The sequence below is a fragment of the Hemiscyllium ocellatum genome, assembly GCF_020745735.1.
Source record: "Hemiscyllium ocellatum isolate sHemOce1 chromosome 27 unlocalized genomic scaffold, sHemOce1.pat.X.cur. SUPER_27_unloc_10, whole genome shotgun sequence".
NCBI lineage: Eukaryota > Metazoa > Chordata > Chondrichthyes > Orectolobiformes > Hemiscylliidae > Hemiscyllium > Hemiscyllium ocellatum.
The window spans coordinates 935,056-949,388 of record NW_026867477.1 but is presented as its reverse complement, the minus strand read 5'-3'; the positions used below and the strand labels follow the sequence as shown (position 1 = coordinate 949,388).

The window sequence follows — 14,333 nt, the reverse complement described above, 5'->3', positions numbered from 1 at the left end:
GTTCGGATATGGTTAGATTAGTTAAATTCCCTACAGTGTGTAAACAGGCCCTTCAGCGCAACCAGTCCACACCAACCCTCCGAAGAGTAACCCACCCAGACCCATTTCTGTCTGACTAATGCACCTAACACAATAGGCAACTTAACACGGACAATTCACCTGACCTGCACATTCTTGTACTGTGGGAGGAAACCGGAGCACTCTGAGGAAACCCACGCAGACATGGAGAACGTGCAAATTCCACACTGACAGTCACCTGAGGCTGGAATCGAACCTGAAAACTTTGGTGCTGTGAAGCAGCAGTGGTAACTACTGAGCCACCGTGCTGTCATTCAAGTACATTTCTCCCCAGGGGGAGGAGGGACAATCAAGAGTCAACCATACTGCTGTGGGTCTGAAGTCACATGTAGGCCAGACTGGGTAAAGAATGCAGCTAGGACAACTGAGTGAATCCTTTCCCACAACGGCAATTTCCTTCCCTAAAAAGGATATGAGTGAATCAGATGTCTTTTACCCCCACCAATTCAAAAGATCACATTTAGTTTTGATTCCTTCATATGTAAATCCCACAACTTTTTAAAAGTTACATTCTCAAGATAGCTTTAACAATAGGTGCCATCTCAGCTCAGATAATGCATTGAAAGTATGAGGTTAAAGTCCGTGTTCCAATATTTCTATCCTACCCATGCCCCTTATTTTATAATCCCCTATAAGGTCACCCCACAGCCTCCTACGCTGCAGGGAAAACAGCCCCAGACATTTCAGCCTTTCAATATAGCTCAAATCCTCCAACCTTGGCAACATTCTTGTAAACCTTTTCTGCACCCTTTCAATTTTTATAACATTCTTCCAATAGGAAGGAGACCAGAATTGCATGCAATATTCCAAAAGTGGCCTAACCAACGTCCTTTACAGCCGCAACACGACCTCCCGACCCCTACACTGAATGCTCTGACCAAAAAAGGAAGGCATACCAAACGTGTTCTTCACTATCTTATCTACCTGTTTCAAAGGGAGACTCCCTCCCTCTGGGCAAGATCTGGGAACAAAGCAATGTCTCCCTCTTTCCATTCCTTATCTGGGGGCGGGGGGGGGGGGGTGGGTTTGGACTTGCCCAACACTGGGGAAACAACATCAGTATTCACCCTATCCATACCATTCATGATTTTTTAACCTCTATAAGGTCACCCCTCAACTTTTGATGCTTCAGAGAAAACCAGTCCCAGCCTATTCATCCTCTCTCTTTACCTCAAACCCTTCAACCCTGGCAACAGCCTTGTAACTTTTTCTGAATCGTTTAAGTGTTAAATCCTTCCCAAAGCAGAGAGACTCGAGCTGAACATAGTGTTCCAGAAATGGCCTCATCAATTTGGGACATCTGGTCAGCATGGACGTGTTGGTCTGAAAGGTCTGTTTCTGTGCAGTGGAGTTTTATGGCTCTATGGTCGCGACATAACCCATGTCTACATTCCCCCCTCCATCCTGCCACTTGTTGTGTGGTTCAAACCATGGATCTCAGTTGGTCACCAGACTCTGACAATGTCCAAATACCTTGAGGCATTTCTCACATACGCTACCAGGATTGTAGCCGCAGTAAGAAACTTTATTTTTCCTAATTTTAATTTTGCAAACTTCAATACTGGAAGAGCTCTCTCTTTTACCCATGTAATCATCCTGACAGCCTCACTGGGAATGGAGAAAGTGGAGCCAATCTTTACACGGGGCAGATTTTGTCACAGACTCAGAGGAGGCGAGGACTGCAGATACTAGAAAGTCAGTGTCAAAAAGTATGGCACTGGAATGTGATGAAGGGCTTATGCTCGAAACATCAACTCTCCTGCCCCTCGGATGCTGCGTGACCTGCTGTACTTCTTATAGTGCCACGCTTTCCAACTCAGATTTCTTCAAAGAGTCAAACATTTCCTCCTGATGTCACTGAATGTTCCAAATCGTTAAGAGTCTCTTAATAGATGCTCAACTGACCAGTGAACGTGTGCTATCTTGAATACTAATACAAGTCACACCTACATAAAGAGTTTAAAAACTCTCTACTCGGTGTGGCTGAAGAGGTGTCTCATTAGATGGGACGGCCGACTGAAGGCCTTCCCACACACTGAGCAGGTAAATGGTTTTTCCCCGGTGTGAACACACTGGTGTATCTGCGGGGCAGAGGAATTCTGTGCTCCCTGAAGGTGGAGCAGGAGAACGGCTTCTCGCTGGTGTGAATGTACTGGTGAGTTAGCAGAGAAGTCGCATGGGTGAAGTCCTTCTCACACATTGAGCAAATGAATGGCTTCTCCCCGGTGTGAACCCACCGGTGAGTCACTAGGTGGATAGGTGAACGAATGCCTTCCCAATACACTAAGCAGGTGAATGGCTTCTCCCCGGTGTGACCACGATGATGGGTATCAAGCAGACACAGGAATTTGAATTCTTTCCTGCAATCCTCACATTTCCATGGTTTCTCCATCACGTGGAAGTCCTGGTCTCTCTCCAGGTTTGACAATCAGTTAAAAGACCACTCACACACGGAATGTGTCCTGTCTCTTGTCACTGCAAATGGGATGTTGCTATTTCAGGCTGTGTATCCGCTTACAGCTCTTCCCACAGTCAGTTCACTGGGACACTCTCACTCAGGTCTGTGTGCCTCAGTCTCACTGATGTTTGAAACCTTTTGAAGCAGACAGGGCAACAGAGAAATAATAAATCCTGAGAGATTCAAAGGCTGATGATGATTGTCTCTATCAGATCTTGTTTTGATATTTCTGGCTGCAATTCCTTCCCTTTCTCATATCCTGTAAAAGGAGATTACAGGAAGCATCACCATCTGCACAGGATAGAAATTCAAAACAGACAATTCAGCCCATTGAATCTGCTCCACCATTTATTACCATAATGTCTAATATTATAATCCAAAAATCCACATTCATGCCTTATTATTGATTCACTTATTGACTAAAATTCTGCCCACCATCTGCCTTGACTATACTTAGTGATAGAAATTCAATAGCCCTGTCATTCATTGCCCTCTGAGAGAAGATATCCACCTCATCTCCATCATATGTATGTGGACACTTAAGATTAGAGGCTATTCCTTCTGGTCTGAGACTCTCCCAAAAATGAACACTACCTTTTTGGCAACTAACCTTTCAGGCCCACTAAGATTCTGATCTTTATTCAAGATCTCCTCTCATTCTTCCAAACTCGAACGAATGCTCAACTAAGCTTCTCAACATTGCATCATTTGCAAACACGTCAATTCCCAGGATTAATTTTGTGAACGCTCTCTCAGCAGCTTCCAATGTTTCGGTCATCTCCTCTACTTCGAGGGACCAGAAGTAGAAAACACACAAGTTACAGCATAATAAAAGAATGATAAAGAATAGACATTTTTCTAGCAGCAATTCGAAGTTGTGCAAAAAATTTCAGATAGAAAAAGAGTCCAATCATACAGTGTTAAGGAGTCAGATGGCTTGGGGGAAGAAACTGTTGCACAATCTGGTCGTGAGGGACTGAATTGGGAGGTGGGTTGGGGGGGGCGGAGAAGTTGGAGTTCCTCGCTGCCACATAATTTTGTGCCTCAAACTATGCATAAAAAGTTGTTCAACTCATCCAGCAGTGGGGAGGCACCACCAGCGCAACCAGACAATGCTGTTCGGTGGGTCATGATGCCCTGGATGGCCTTCCACACGCTCAGTTTATCACTGCTGTCCTGAAAGTGGCTGTGTATTTTTTGTGTGTATGCACATTTTGACTCTTTGATACCCGGGTCAGGTTGGCCCTCACTGTTGTTAGGCCCGCCTTGTCATCTGCTATGAAGGTAGAATCGCAGGTCCTCAGCACTGCACACACCTTTGCAGTCATTCATGGCTTCTGGTTGGGGCAAGAAGTGATGGTCTTGGACAAAATGACACCGTCAATACACTTGCTAACGTAGGAAATAGCCGACACCATGTACTCCTCTAAATTGATGGAATTGCTATCATTTGTCATCTCCCTGAACACCCACCAGTCAGTGCGCTCAAAACAGTCTTGAAGAGCAGAAATGGCTCCACCTGGCCTGGTTTTACCTGCTTCAGAACCGGTCTGACACGCCTGTATACTGGGATTAGCATAACAGAGATGTGCTCTGAGGAGCTGAGGTAGGGCAGGGATATCAGTTTAACCCCAGAATGAGAAAAGAAATTGAAAAGGATGGGAAGGGTGTAGAAAGAAAGTGCCGTACTCACAGATGTTGGACAGAGGAAGGAAGTTGCAGTCTGGGCTGAAGCTCTATCTTCATTCAGAGAAGTAGTAGCAACTTCCCGAGCTCATTTAGACAATAGGTGAGCTCTGATTGGCAGGAGGACCAGACTCCTTTCTGGTTCTCCAGGGTTTGCAATTGGTCAGTCGACAAGTATGGTTCATGTCATTGTGCGACGTACGGGCCGTTCTCCAAAAGGACCTAGAACACAGCGACATCACCGGTCGGCGCTGCAATTCCTATTGGCTCCTTCAGGACGCCCCGCCCTCCATCGTGAACGTCACAACGCGGGTCGAGGCCAGTTTCAGAGGGAAACTCCCTCCCTCTGGGAAACATCTGCGAACAAATCAATGTCTCCCCTTTCCATTCGTCATCCTGGCTTGGAGACGGGGAATGAGAGGGGGAGGGGTAAAACTATTCAATATAGCAGCTGGAAAAAGAGGAAGTTAATCAAATAGAAGGGGTTTCAGATTCTCTCAGTCTCTCAAGGCTTTCAGATCCGCAAGGCATTTATCAGGACTGGAACTTGAGAAGGGACAGAGATCTATCGAGTGTTATTAAATGGTGATATATTCAATGTGCTAGCCTCTGAGATTCAAATACAATTATCTGTTGTATTTTTGTCCTTTAGTTTTGTCATATACTTCCAATTATAGAATTATTGAAGGGAACAGTAAGTGACCATTGGACAGAGACCTCCCAATTCATATACTCAATGCTCTGACCAATATAGGGCTAATTTCTCTGGAGTGTCAGAGGGTGAGGGGTGACATTATACGCGTTTATAAAATCATGAAGGGCATGGATAGGGGAAATAGACAATGTTTCTTTCCCTGGATGTGGGAGTCCAGAACTAGCAGGCATAAGTTTACGGTGAGAAAAGGGACCTAAGGGGCAACTTTTTCACGCAGAGGGTGGCACATGTATGGAATGCGCTATTAAAGGAAGTGGTGGAGGCTGCTACAATGACAACATTCAAAATGGCAACTGGATGGGTATATGAATAGGAAGGGATCGAGGGATATGGACCAAGTGCTGGCAAATGGGACTAGTTAAGGTTTGGATGTCTAGTCAGCATGGACAATTTGGAATGAATGGTCTGTTTCTGTATGTACGTCTCTATGATTCTAAGGCTCTATGACTCTCCCTCGAGCTCAAAGCCTCCAAGCCTGGCAACATCCTTGCACATCTTTTCTGAAACCTTTCAACTTTAACATTCTTCTGATAGCAAGAAGGCCAGAATTGAACACAATATTTCAGAAGTGGCCTCACCAATTTGGGATAACTGGTCAACATGGATGAGTTGGATGGAAAGGTCTGTTTCCATGCGGTCAAGTTCTATGACTCTATAGTAGGGATATAACCCATGTCTGCATTCCCTTCTCCATCCTGCCATTTGTGGTGTGGCCCGGCCCCGGGAACATCAGTGGGTCACACAGACCATGACAATTTCAAAAATACCTCCAAAAGCCACCAGGATTGTAAGACATTATCAGAAACTCTCATTTTTCCAATTTGTTCAACCTTCAGTAATGGACAAGCATTCTCTGTTTCCCATGTTATCGTCCTGACAGCTTCCTGGGGAAGGGACAAACTGGAGCCAATCTTTCCATGGGATTGATTTCTTCACAGAGTCAAACATGACAGGTCTACATCTCCCGACTCCACTGCATGTTCCAACACAGTAAGTGTGTCTTAATAGGTGCTCAACTGACCAGTAAATGTCAGCACTCTTGAGTATTAATAGTCGAGAGTGTATTGCTGGAAAAGGACAGCAGGTCAGGCAGCATCCCAGGAGCAGGAGAATCGATGTTTTGGGCATAAGCCCTTTATCAGGATCGATGTTCAGGCAGAAGCCCTTCATCAGGATCAGCTATTCCTCAGAACTGCCTATGGAACCATCTGATCTCACATGGACTCCGGACCACATTCAGCCCAACACAGTTTGAACCTGATCAGGATACCCAGTGCACCTACAAATTCAAAACCTTCAGCAACAATTCTCTTTCCGGATCCTATGCTCCATGCTATCAGCCATGCACCGCCACCTACTTTACCTGCAGTCAGTCCAGCCTCAGCAATACTCCCCTTCCTCTTGAATACTAATACAAGTCACACCCACAAAGATTCCAAACGTGCTCTGCTTGGTGTGACTGGATTGGTGTCTGAGCAGACGGGATGACTGACTAAATCCCTTTCCGCACTTGGAGCAGGTGAAAGGCCTTTACCCAATGTGAACCTGCTGGTTTCTCTGCAACTGGAATAATCTGTGAATCCCTTACCATACACAGACCAGGAGAACGGTCTATCCTCAGTGTGGATGCGCCTGTGCGCCAGCAGAATGGATGAATGGCTAAACCCTTTCCCACAGACGACGCAGGTGAACACCCTCTCCCTGGTGTGAATGTGCCGGTTTGTCTGCAGGTCAGAGGAGTTAGTGGATCCCTTCCCACACTTGGACCGAGTGAATGACCTCTCCCCAGTGTGAACCTGCTGGTGGTTCACCAGGGTGGATAAATGAATGAACGCCTTCCTGCACATGGAGCAGGAGAACAGTCTCTTCCTGGTGTAAACTCGAAGATGCATAAGCAGGGCAGACAAATTAATGAATACCTTCATGCAGACACAGCAGCAGGATGGTCTCTTCCCTGGTATGGACCTATTGGTGGATCAGCAAGGCGGATGACTGGGTGAATCCGTTCATGCACTTAGAGCAGGCGAACGGCCTCTCTCCGGTGTGAGCCGGCTGGTGGGTCACCAGGGTGATAAATAAAAGAACTCCTTCCCACACACGAAGCAGATGAAAGGTCTTTTCCTCGTGAAACTCTACCAGTGGATCACCAGGGTGGATAAATGAATGAAGCCCTTGCTGCACATGGAATAGGTAAATGGCTGCTCCCCGGTGTGACCATGGCAATGACGTTCAAGCAAAGATGGAATTTTGAATTCCTTCCCACAGTCCTCACATTTCCACGGTTTCTCTATGATGTGGGAATCCATGTCTCTGTCCAGCTTTGACAACTGTTTGAAGCACCACTCACACATGGAACGTGTTAAATCTCTTGCCACTGCCATTCATCAGGCTTACTTTCCAATTAAGAAGATCATGCATGTCCTGCTGTAGTGTTAACTTCATTTGCTACCTGTACTCAATAACCTTTCATTCCCTGTCACTCAAAATTCAGTTCAGTTCAGCCTTAAATACATTCAAAGAGCCTGTCTCTATTACTCTCTGTGTGGGAGCATTGCAATAAAGAAGAGAGAATAAATTCCTCACTCTGCCTGATATGGGAAAGCCCTTATTAATAATCTGTGTCATCGAGTTCTAGATTCTCTGACAAGGAAGCATTTTATTGGCATCTATCCTGACAAGCCTCCCCTCCTCAGAAAGTGCCGTACTCACATGTTGGACAATGGAAGGAAGTTGCAGTCCGGAATGAAGCTCTATCTTCATTCAATTTCAGAGTAAAACTCCCTCCTCTAGACAACACCGAGGAGCAAAGCAATGTCTCCCCTTTTCCATTCTTCATCTTGGGAGGGAGAGATGGGGGAAAACTGTTCACTGATTGCAACTGCAGTGAATCCAGGGAGGGACAAGACTCTGCAAAGGTGCTCAGATGCTCTCTGTCCCTCTTAAATGTATTTTCACTTTTTTCCTTAATTTGGCACATTCATTTGAATACAATTTGCACCCTAGAAATGGATAGCTTCTTTCCTCACGTACACAAATAAAGGGGTAGTTTCTCATGGAACTGAGCAGCATTTAAGGGATTAGCACATTGTTATAAACAGTACATATGTGTTGCTTCACTTTGAGTATATCTATTATTATTCACTGTTGTAAAAGTTTAATGGCTAATATGTTTCACCTTCTAATAACATTCTATATTTCTTGTCATCTTTTTCATTTAATAGAATAGAAGGAAGTTATTCAGCAACTTAAATGGCTTTCTTTTCTCAAGCGGCCTTGATATTTTATTTTCATGTCCTTGATTCAGCTCCCTTTGCAGCATCTTTGACAGCATTTTGTTCTATGTCATTGTGTATGGAGGAAAGCTTCACTTAGGTGATTCTTAAGGCTGGCTGACTGCATGACAGTTTTCAGTTTTGGTGTCCTGGATAACGTGTGATCAGAAGGCATCTGGCAGTTTATAGGAATTTGGTGCCGATGCTATGTTCATTTAACAGCACACTTACTTTGTTAATTTTTCTGAAGGATATCAATTGAAAGACCAGGGTTGAACAAGGGAACCACATTTGCTATCCTCCAGTCTTCTGGCACTATTCCTGTAGACAACAAGGACATAAAAATCAAGGCCAATTGCTCTGCAATCTCCTCCCTTGCTTTCCAGAGAATCCTAGGATAAATGCCATCAGGCCCAGGGGACCTATATATTTTCACCCTTTCCAGAATTTCCAATACCTCTTCCCTACATACTTCAAAGCTATCCATTCTAATTAATTGTGACTCAATATTCACATCCGCAACAATGTCCTGTTCCTCAGTGAATACTGACAAAAAGTATTCATTCAGTGTCTCCCCAATCTCTTCAGCCTCCACGCGCAACTTCCCACATCTATGCATGATTGGACCTTTTCCTACCCTAGTCATTCTTTTATTCCTAACATACCTATAGAAAGCCTTTGGGTTTTCCCTAATCCTACCAACCAAGGACTTTTCATGTCCCCTCCTTGCTGCTCTTAACTCTCTCTTTAGATCCTCCCTGGCTACCTTATAAACTTCAATCACCCCAATTGAACCTTCACGCCTCATCTTTACATAGGCCACCCTCTTCACTTTAACAAGGGATTCCAATTCATTATTAAACCACAGCTCCCTTACACTACCCTTTACTCCCTGCCTGACAGGTACATACTTATCAAGGACACTCAATAGTTGCTCCTTGAACAAGCTCCACATATCGATTGTGCCCTTCCCTTGAAGCCTACTTTTCCAAGCCACGCATCCTAAGTCATGCCTCACCGCATCATAATTTCCCTGCCCCCAGCTATAACTCTTGCCCTGCAGTGCACACTTATCCCTCTCCATCACCAGAGTAAAAATCACCGAATTGTGGTCACTGTCCCCAAAGTGCCCACCTACCTCCAATTCTAATACCTGGCCTGATTCGTTACCCAGAACCAAATCCAGTACGGCCTCACCTCTTGTTGGCCTGTCAACATATTGTGTCAGGAAACCCTCCTGAACCCATTAGACAAACACCGACCTAGCTAACGTACTCGAGCTATAGCTTTCCCAGTCAATATCTGGAAAGTTAAAGTCCCCCATAACAACCATCCTATTACTCTCACTCTTCTCCTGAATCATCCTCGCAATCCTTTCTTCTATGTCTCTCGGACTATTAGTAGGTCTGTAGAAAACTCCTAACAGGGTGACCTCACCTTTACTATTTCTAACCTCAGCCCAAACTTCCTCAAATGGCGAGTCTTCATCCATCGTCCTTTTACCGCTGTAATACTATCCTTGACAAGCAATGCCACACCTCCCCCTCTTTTACCCCAACCTCTGACCCTACTAAAGCATTTAAACCCTGGAACCTGCAACAGTCAGTCCTACCCATGTCTCCGTAATAGCCACAACATCGAAATCCCAGGTACCAACCCACGCTGCAAGTTCACCTACATTATTTCGTATACTTCTCGCATTGAAGTATATACACTTCAAGTCACATTCCTGTTTAGAGGCACCCTCCTTCGAGATTGATGCCATGTTCCTAACCTCCCTACACTCAAGGTCCTGCACCCTAAAGCTACAGTCTAGGTACCCATACCCCTGCAGAGTTAGTTTAAACCCCCCAAAAGAGCACTAGCAAACATCCCCCCAAGGATACTGGTGCCCCTCAGGTTCAGGTGTAGACTATCCTGTTTATATAGTTCCCACCTTCCCCAGAAAGAAGCCCAGTTATCCAGATACCGGAATCCCTCGCTCCTGCACCATCACTGTAGCCAAGCATTTAACTGTTCTCTCTCACTATTCCTCGACTCGCTATCACGTGGCACGGGTAACAAACCAGAGACAACAACTCTGTTTGTTCTAACTCTGAGCTTCCAACCTAGCTCCCTGAAAGCCTGCCTACCATCCTCATCCTTCTACCTACCTATGTCTTTGGGGCCAACGTGGACTACGACTTCAGGCTGCTCCCCCACCCCCTTCAGGACCCGGAAAACACGATCAGAGACGTCACTTGCCCTTGCACCTGGGAGGCAACATACCAGTCGTGAGTCTCTCTCGCCCCCACAAAACCGCCTATCTGTGCACCAAACTATCGAGTCCCCAATAACTATTGGTCTGCTCTTCTCCAAACTTCCCTTCTGAGCAACAGGAATAGGCTCCGTGCCAGAGGCCTGAACCCCATTGCTTACCGCTGGTAAGTCACCACCCCCCCCACAATTATCCAAAATGGTATACTTGTTCATGAGTGGAACGACCGCAGGGGGTTGCTGCACTGGCTGCTTTCTCCAAGTTCCCCTCACTGTCACCCATCTGTCTGCAATCTTTGGAATTACTGGTTCCCTAAAGTTCTGATCTATGACCCCCTCCGCACACAAATGATTCGAAGTTCATCCAACTCCAGCTCAAGTTCCCGAACACAGTCTTGGAGGAGCTGGAGATGAGTACACTTCCTGCAAGTGTAATCAGCAGGGACGACCATGGCATCCCTCACCTCAAACATGTCGCAAGAGGAACATTGCACTGCCTTCACTACCATCCCACTAAAAGTAACCTTTAAAAAATGCTAGGTCTAAAGAATAGAACCAGCAAAACGCAGCACTTACCTGCTTACCACAACGGGTCTTATTATCAGGTTAGAGGAGGAGGGCGGGTGGGAGGCACTACCCCTGTAGTGCCTGGGGTTCCTCTCCTGCGCGCCTTTACAGGGAAAAAAAACCTACCCAGGTAAGCTTGCGCTACACCAGCTTCTGGGTCCACTCCGCGCTTTTTTCCCTATAAAGGCGCGCAGGAGAGTCGCGGAGATGTGACTTGACTCTCTAGTCTCCCCAATGTTCTCGAGATCGGTGGAAGTCTTCTTACTGCCGCAGCCCGGGTACGATTCCCGGGCAGAGAGGAAATTTTCAGCAGAGCTACAGGAATGAATCTACGTCTCCCTGGTGGTCTAGTGGTTAGGATTTGGCGCTTTCACCGCCGCGGCCCGGGTTCGATTCCCGGTCAGGGAAGCAGTTTTCAGCGGGTCGACGGGCTATCCAATCGTCTGAAATGCGCTGTACGGTTGTTTATTGATCTTCGTCGTTCCTGGGTGCTGCAGAGTGAAGTAGCTCGTTGTAATAGCATCCTGATGCGGATTTGTTTGCATGTGTTGGGATGATTGTTTCTGCAGCTATAAACGAGTGAACAATCCTCACTCTCTCGGCGGAGCAGGACAGTGCCTGTTTGTAGACGCGGTTACGTTTGTTTAACAGTTTAAATGTAATTTTTTGTATCCATTGCTCCCGATGTGATCTCTATAACATTGGGGAGACTGGAGAGGCAAGTCACTTCTCTGGGACTCTCCTCTGCGCGCCTTTACAGGGAAAAAAAAACCTACCCAGGTAAGCTTGCGCTACACCAGCTTCTGGGTCCACTCCGCGCTTTTTTCCCTATAAAGGCGCGCAGGAGAGTCGCGGAGATGTGACTTGACTCTCTAGTCTCCCCAATGTTCTCGAGATCGGTGGAAGTCTTCTTACTGCCGCAGCCCGGGTACGATTCCCGGGCAGAGAGGAAATTTTCAGCAGAGCTACAGGAATGAATCTACGTCTCCCTGGTGGTCTAGTGGTTAGGATTTGGCGCTTTCACCGCCGCGGCCCGGGTTCGATTCCCGGTCAGGGAAGCAGTTTTCAGCGGGTCGACGGGCTATCCAATCGTCTGAAATGCGCTGTACGGTTGTTTATTGATCTTCGTCGTTCCTGGGTGCTGCAGAGTGAAGTAGCTCGTTGTAATAGCATCCTGATGCGGATTTGTTTGCATGTGTTGGGATGATTGTTTCTGCAGCTATAAACGAGTGAACAATCCTCACTCTCTCGGCGGAGCAGGACAGTGCCTGTTTGTAGACGCGGTTACGTTTGTTTAACAGTTTAAATGTAATTTTTTGTATCCATTGCTCCCGATGTGATCTCTATAACATTGGGGAGACTGGAGAGGCAAGTCACTTCTCTGGGACTCTCCTCTGCGCGCCTTTACAGGGAAAAAAAAACCTACCCAGGTAAGCTTGCGCTACACCAGCTTCTGGGTCCACTCCGCGCTTTTTTCCCTATAAAGGCGCGCAGGAGAGTCGCGGAGATGTGACTTGACTCTCTAGTCTCCCCAATGTTCTCGAGATCGGTGGAAGTCTTCTTACTGCCGCAGCCCGGGTACGATTCCCGGGCAGAGAGGAAATTTTCAGCAGAGCTACAGGAATGAATCTACGTCTCCCTGGTGGTCTAGTGGTTAGGATTTGGCGCTTTCACCGCCGCGGCCCGGGTTCGATTCCCGGTCAGGGAAGCAGTTTTCAGCGGGTCGACGGGCTATCCAATCGTCTGAAATGCGCTGTACGGTTGTTTATTGATCTTCGTCGTTCCTGGGTGCTGCAGAGTGAAGTAGCTCGTTGTAATAGCATCCTGATGCGGATTTGTTTGCATGTGTTGGGATGATTGTTTCTGCAGCTATAAACGAGTGAACAATCCTCACTCTCTCGGCGGAGCAGGACAGTGCCTGTTTGTAGACGCGGTTACGTTTGTTTAACAGTTTAAATGTAATTTTTTGTATCCATTGCTCCCGATGTGATCTCTATAACATTGGGGAGACTGGAGAGGCAAGTCACTTCTCTGGGACTCTCCTCTGCGCGCCTTTACAGGGAAAAAAAAACCTACCCAGGTAAGCTTGCGCTACACCAGCTTCTGGGTCCACTCCGCGCTTTTTTCCCTATAAAGGCGCGCAGGAGAGTCGCGGAGATGTGACTTGACTCTCTAGTCTCCCCAATGTTCTCGAGATCGGTGGAAGTCTTCTTACTGCCGCAGCCCGGGTACGATTCCCGGGCAGAGAGGAAATTTTCAGCAGAGCTACAGGAATGAATCTACGTCTCCCTGGTGGTCTAGTGGTTAGGATTTGGCGCTTTCACCGCCGCGGCCCGGGTTCGATTCCCGGTCAGGGAAGCAGTTTTCAGCGGGTCGACGGGCTATCCAATCGTCTGAAATGCGCTGTACGGTTGTTTATTGATCTTCGTCGTTCCTGGGTGCTGCAGAGTGAAGTAGCTCGTTGTAATAGCATCCTGATGCGGATTTGTTTGCATGTGTTGGGATGATTGTTTCTGCAGCTATAAACGAGTGAACAATCCTCACTCTCTCGGCGGAGCAGGACAGTGCCTGTTTGTAGACGCGGTTACGTTTGTTTAACAGTTTAAATGTAATTTTTTGTATCCATTGCTCCCGATGTGATCTCTATAACATTGGGGAGACTGGAGAGGCAAGTCACTTCTCTGGGACTCTCCTCTGCGCGCCTTTACAGGGAAAAAAAAACCTACCCAGGTAAGCTTGCGCTACACCAGCTTCTGGGTCCACTCCGCGCTTTTTTCCCTATAAAGGCGCGCAGGAGAGTCGCGGAGATGTGACTTGACTCTCTAGTCTCCCCAATGTTCTCGAGATCGGTGGAAGTCTTCTTACTGCCGCAGCCCGGGTACGATTCCCGGGCAGAGAGGAAATTTTCAGCAGAGCTACAGGAATGAATCTACGTCTCCCTGGTGGTCTAGTGGTTAGGATTTGGCGCTTTCACCGCCGCGGCCCGGGTTCGATTCCCGGTCAGGGAAGCAGTTTTCAGCGGGTCGACGGGCTATCCAATCGTCTGAAATGCGCTGTACGGTTGTTTATTGATCTTCGTCGTTCCTGGGTGCTGCAGAGTGAAGTAGCTCGTTGTAATAGCATCCTGATGCGGATTTGTTTGCATGTGTTGGGATGATTGTTTCTGCAGCTATAAACGAGTGAACAATCCTCACTCTCTCGGCGGAGCAGGACAGTGCCTGTTTGTAGACGCGGTTACGTTTGTTTAACAGTTTAAATGTAATTTTTTGTATCCATTGCTCCCGATGTGATCTCTATAACA

The 14,333-nt window shown here is 46.8% G+C and overlaps 5 non-coding genes across 5 annotated transcripts; all 5 read left to right on the top strand.

The window, feature by feature from the left end:
• The first annotated feature begins 11,368 nt into the window (after nucleotides 1-11,368).
• Nucleotides 11,369-11,440, top strand: trnae-uuc (transfer RNA glutamic acid (anticodon UUC)). Its single transcript has one exon. It is a non-coding gene; the product is annotated as a tRNA-Glu (tRNA).
• Nucleotides 11,441-12,018: 578 nt separating this feature from the next.
• Nucleotides 12,019-12,090, top strand: trnae-uuc (transfer RNA glutamic acid (anticodon UUC)). The gene has a single exon. It is a non-coding gene; the product is annotated as a tRNA-Glu (tRNA).
• A 578-nt stretch (nucleotides 12,091-12,668) lies between these two features.
• trnae-uuc (transfer RNA glutamic acid (anticodon UUC)) lies at nucleotides 12,669-12,740 on the top strand. The gene has a single exon. It is a non-coding gene; the product is annotated as a tRNA-Glu (tRNA).
• Nucleotides 12,741-13,318: 578 nt separating this feature from the next.
• trnae-uuc (transfer RNA glutamic acid (anticodon UUC)) lies at nucleotides 13,319-13,390 on the top strand. The gene has a single exon. It is a non-coding gene; the product is annotated as a tRNA-Glu (tRNA).
• A 578-nt stretch (nucleotides 13,391-13,968) lies between these two features.
• trnae-uuc (transfer RNA glutamic acid (anticodon UUC)) lies at nucleotides 13,969-14,040 on the top strand. Its single transcript has one exon. It is a non-coding gene; the product is annotated as a tRNA-Glu (tRNA).
• Nucleotides 14,041-14,333: the final 293 nt, after the last annotated feature.